The 6,000-nt window shown below is 36.5% G+C and overlaps 1 long non-coding RNA gene across 1 annotated transcript in view; it reads right to left on the bottom strand.

The window, feature by feature from the left end:
* Window positions 1-2,111: 2,111 nt before the first annotated feature.
* The window catches only part of LOC307164859, a 40,548-nt gene continuing 36,659 nt past the window's right edge, over window positions 2,112-6,000 (bottom strand). The window contains exon 3 of the long non-coding RNA XR_013822351.1: window positions 2,112-2,242. This is a non-coding gene — a long non-coding RNA (uncharacterized lncRNA). The remainder of the gene's footprint in view (window positions 2,243-6,000) is intronic.

Here is a 6,000-nt window from a genome sequence, read left to right as displayed (position 1 = left end):
GTCTAAACTAAAAGATTGTTTTGGTTGAATCGGTTCAAAGGAGTAGTTCGCGAATCAGACGTGTCATTAGCGGACTTGTACAACGCGTGTGATTATCCCGGCAGTTAGGACATCGCACAAGATTTGTCAACACAGAAAACATTTCATCGTTGGATTTTGTTTTGTTTATTGAAAGTGTTTTTCATGTCAGCTGAATGTGCGGAACGCTTTTCAGAGAAGATAAGGCAACGTAAAAGTTTTTCTTCTTTTTTTTTGCACAACACCCAGCAGTAATTCAGGGAAAAAAGAACCCGAATGCTGCACGTGAAACTTCGGTCTTCCGATCTTTTACCATCGTGTCAATTCTCAATTGATTTTGATTAATATGCGCGAGGGAGCGAGAGTGAGAGAGAGCAAGACAGTTTGAAGACGGCGAGGGTGCGCGCGCGCGCGACCGGGGCTCTCTCTCTCTGCTCGTTCTTTCAGTAATATGCGCATTATCGCAAGCGCAGCAGTCATGTACATCACTCACCGATCAAATAAGGCTTTGGCGAGACAAAAAATTGCTTGTGAGAGAGACGCGTGAGTGACAGAGAGACGGAGGGAGAGCAGGGAAAGAAAATGCCGCTGAATGAATATGCTGCGTGTTTTAAATTGCGTAAACATTTTTTTTATAACGAAACGCAATATGTGGCAGGTGTTGATTCTGTGGCGCACCGCCACGAATTAGTCTATGTGTGGGATTTCTTTCTCTGATGCTGCCATGTTTATTTTATCTACGTCCTCCTGCACGCTGACAGTCAACCCGACAGTCACCCCGCTGACCTCACCAGAAAACAAACAGCACCATCTAGTGGACTGAATGAGCAATTGATTTTTAGCATTCTACTACCAAAGTTAAATTCTCATGTGTAATTTAAATAATAAAAGATCGATACTTGGCGCCCGTGTATCGATACAGTATTGCCACAGAAAATATCGCGATACTATGCAGTATCGATTTTTTCCCCCACCCCTAATATATATATATTATATATATATATATATATATATATATATATATATATACATATATATGCATATATATATTTATTTATTTATTTTTTATTTTATTTTTTTACATAACCTAAGAAAAGTATGTTTGCTTTCCATTTCATCTCAGTGTTGTCTAGAAGACACATCTGATATATTAAATAGAACTCTTTTTGGATTTTTACATGGGTAATGCTCCAAGCACAACCAAAAGAAAGAGGAAACGGATAATCTAATGTTTTCTGATTCTGTTTTTCTTCCAAAATGTCACCTTAAAAGATCCCAAAAAATCCTATGACACTCATTTTCTCTCACCCCATGAAGGTTATCATGACCGTGACACTAAAGTTCAGAGATTGATAAATTTCAGAATATTCAGAATCATCATCAGAATCATCGCTCATCCGCAGGAGGACAAGTCTGATAGCATTATCACCACTGAAGGAAGACCAACGAAAAATGGCCATTGTTTGGCAGAAATGGTAGCGAAATTAAGCAACCTTTCTCCATGAGGGAGAGGAACTTATAGCACACTATAGAAGACAAATACCAAATTAAAAATTTCATAGTTTTGTCTGTACAAAAGAATCATACAGTTCTCCCTCCAAATACATCACAATATGCATCTAACAGGTAGGTGTATTATTCAGTGTGCTATATGTGTAGCTCTATGACCACCAAACATGCCATTTCAATTCATACTAACTGTCAAGCCTTGAAGAATACTCACACCAGTGAGAGTGATGCTATCTAATAAACATTTATCAAGGCTGCGCTTGGGGTGGAGTATTATCTCACACAGATCTTATATTTGATCAAATCATCCATCCAAGCCTTTCCCTGAGTAACAGAATTTGCTCAGCAATATTTTACAATTGATTGCGTTTACCTTGGCAAAAGGCGATATGATTCACGTAAACACGTTTAGCATTGATTTTACATCACTTCAGCCATCCAATTGTAATGTAAATAGACTAACCACTCATAGCAAACAGAATGGCAATGGGAGACCACAGAATGTGAGATATTTAGTGCAGATACATTATTTTTGGTTTTGCCAAATATTAAATTCAGTCAATTGCTCATTATTTCCTCAGTGGCTTTATTTAAATAACATCAATATTATTGTTGCTTGTTGGTTCGTTGTTTTAGTGCTTACAGTGGCCTCTGAGCTGGTTTTCCTGCAGAGGAGGCTGGAATTCATTGCAGGTGAGGCATGATGTTATTGCCACTAGATAAAGAAAGCAAAGACTAGATCAATGACATGAATGGAAGATGTTTATATAGCCAATAGTTTTAGTAATAATGACTTTAGAAATTAGCATGAGCAAAAGCTAGCATGTTATTTTTTTCACCATAAATTGTTTTTGATTTCACTTTAGGTATACTCTATGAAGGAAAGGTTAAAAAAGAACAGCCACAAAAAAACACACAAAAAAAAACAATGTATCATTATAGAACCTGTAAGTACAACTTTGAACCTTTTTGATAGTTAGAGGTTCATATTTGCACCTTAAAATATTTCCACCTTATCTGAAATCCAAAGTTTCAATCTCTTCTATAGAGGATAGATGGATAGGCAGGCCGACCAACCCAACCAAAAAAAGTTTCTGTTTGGATTTAAACAGGTAAATGCTTAAGAGTCTAAAGGCCCGTTCACACCAAAGACAATAACTATAAAGAATATTTAAGAATAGCAGAGTTTACACCAGAGCTATAACTATAATTGCACAAAGGAAAAAATATAGTTGGAATCACTTTCAGAACGATTTTATCCAGCTGATGAACGAGAAACAAATTGGCAGCCAATCAGAATCCATCCTGCTCTAACAAGTTCAAACAATTAAAGCGACAGACAAGCGCATGCTTAGAATAAACAGAACAATAGTGCCCACTAGTGTGGACGTTAATATAGTTATCTTTATAGTTCTCGTTCTTGGTGTGAACAGGCCTTAAGAAATGAAAACCTGTGATCCAATCATTAACAACCACGTAGGAAGACAAATCATGGCCATATTCCAGGATGACAATGTAAAGATTCATCAAGCTCAAACTGGGAAAGATTTGTTGGGAGGGAGCATGAAGAATCATTTTCACATATGAATTCGTACCTCTAAGTCCAGACCTTAAATTAATTGAAAGTCTTTGTGATGTGATGGAGTAGACTATCTTGACCAAAAATGTATGCACCTCTTAATGGAAATAAATGTTGTGATATTATTAAATTATTATAGTTTTATCAGATAACTTTAGAAACTATAGTATTTGGGCAAAAACTATTGTGGTATTGGGACTCATTCTGCTGACCGAACAGGAGCTCTTTAAAAGTCATAGCAGGTTCACTTTAGCATGCAGAGGATTGGTCTTGGTAAACATTGTTCAATCACTCTTCCTAAATGGCAAGGACCATTATCATAATAATCACTGCTGTTAGCAGCTAGATTCTCCTGCAAATGATGACAAATAGAGAGCTAGAATTAGAAAGGTCTGGGGATGTTCTCAGAGGTCAGGACAGGTTTAAACAATCCGGACATGATCATTTAGAAAACCAGTCCTCTCTCCTTGATCGTTTTCTTGGAAATGAAAGTGTCTGTTTTTCTGTGGCCATGGAAATGCACTCAATGATCTCAATGGGATCTCAATGAGTTAGTTAATTAGCATAATGCACCCCCAAAACATCTCCATATAAGGGCTTTTCATGCAACCTTTCCTGTACAGCCATTCGTCACTCTTTGCAAACGTACCTCTCTAAAGATGCACTCAAGTTCTTTGACAAGTGTGCTATTCTCAAAACCTGTTTTCACCTTTTATATAGGTCTATAGACTACACACGATCAGTTGCATTTTACATTGTACTGAGGCTAGGAGTAAAAAGCCCAAATGTAAAATTTTAAATGCAACAAAAAATATAAACCATTTAATCATTTAAAACGTTGACACCATTGTTGATATTCAGGAAAACTTAACCTAACCCTAACCCTAACCCTAACCCAACCATGCAGCAATGTCCGCAAAACTTCAGCTCACAATAAATGGAATAAAAATTCTTGGCTGCAGACACCAACAACAATGCTAAATCAAGACTGAGAGTCATTATATACACTCTTAAAGATAAAAGTTGGCACTGATGATTACAAGAAGAACCTTTACCATCTATGGAACCATTCAATTTTACAAAAGGTTCTTTATAGTGGAAAGGGTTTTTTAGATTATTAAAATGTTCTTCACACTAAGAAAAAAAAAAATGTTCTTTTAAGACATGTTCAGGTTCTTTGAGGAGCCAAAATGGTTCTTCAATGGCATCACTGAGAAAACACCCTTCTAGAACATTTAGTTTTAAGTGTAGTTAGTGGTCATTTTCATAGCTTTACACCAGTGGTATCAACAAGTCCAGTGCTGTTTGCAGTATTTTACATGGAAATGTGTACTTCCTAAAGATTTATTTTGGTCAGACCACTCCTAATTCTCAAAAATAAATTCACTTTACAAAAATAAATTCTAGTCCTACCTATTTTAGGTTCATTCTGCGACTGCACATGGCACCAGACTCTTTCAGTATTCTGTCGATTTGCCCTACCTTGTCAGATTTTGCTACCAGCTACCACTCATTAAAACAGTAGGTAAAAAGCCCATATTTGCACAAATACAGTACATGCGCATGCACATTCTGAATGAAATCCAGTGTTGTTTAAGACCTTTTGGAACATTAAAGTTCATAAACTGCATGGTCATGTCTACAGGGCATGTTTATTTGAGTGGTAGGTAAATATAAGACAACGCACTTGAGGAAAGAATCTGATGTGTTATTTATGCTTAGAAGGTAACTTTTTTCTTCCTCCCCTATTCCTCACCTTTCCTTGCCTCAACAATTCCGTCCTTTCATAGAGATGTGAGGGGCGAGTGAAGTCTCTAGAGGAGGTGTGTCATTGTGAGCAGGATGGGGCAGGTGGAGGGGGCATTAATTGCTGAATCAGATCAGGTTCTCTGCCCTGCTGCGGTGCTGATAATTGGGAGGGAAAGCTTGCTGACAGCGCAATGCCAAGGTCAGAGAAAGAAAAAAATGAGAGATAACTGAACGAGAATCGGACGGAAATAACAGGAGAGAAATAATTTAAATCTACACACGAGAACAACAACTGGGTAATCGGATATCAGATACAGACACACTTTTTTGAACAAAGATTCTTTGAACTAAAAGTACACAGCTTTACAACCTATTGTCTTTCATAATCACACATATTTACAAGTGAAACCGATATTTCATATTTAATAAGAGAAATGGATTGGATTGAGGAGTGTATAACAGACAATCAGACAGACAAGACATTAAGATTCAGAAATATTAAATAATATTTTTAATATTATACTTGTATAATTTAGATGTTACCGCATAAAGAACCTATTTTCATTTTATTTTATATTTTTTCATTGTTAGGGTCCATTTTGTTTTTATGTTGACTAACATATACAGATACGTTTTTTTGTTTGTTTGTTTTTTTTTGTTTTTTTTACAGTTACGTAACTTTTACGCTTTTTAGAAGCTAGCGCCTATTTCTTGCAACCCTTGATAAAACGTTTAATTTCCAGATTTCCCATTGCTTTACTAAAATACGATTCGTTGCAGTCATGAATAGTGTTTGCCATTCACTTGCAGTGAAAATCTCTTGAGCCTGGAGGCACTTTATAAAAGCAATTTTCACCACAGTGGTAACCCTGTATTTGAAGGTCTACCAAACAATGCACACTCTTTTATTTGCCACTATGATGTTGTTAGAAGTATCTGTCAGGAAAGGGGTGTGAATTGAAAAGTATATGTGACCTGAGTGGTGCTTTGCTTAAGTATGTTTTCCTGTCAGTTTGTTGTGTGATGTTGTTTTAAAATGGTTCAAAATAGTTTCCAGATGAACTGAGCTATGTTAGACCCTGAGGTGATGTAAACAATAAATGTAATTGTGCATTTCTCTGTATGTTTATTTGTGAATCTGTGGC

Source organism: Squalius cephalus (genome assembly GCF_949319135.1).
Source record: "Squalius cephalus genome assembly, chromosome: 9".
NCBI classification, from domain to species: domain Eukaryota; kingdom Metazoa; phylum Chordata; class Actinopteri; order Cypriniformes; family Leuciscidae; genus Squalius; species Squalius cephalus.
The sequence above is the reverse complement of the archived record's forward strand: the minus strand, read 5'-3'. Positions and strand labels throughout refer to the sequence as shown.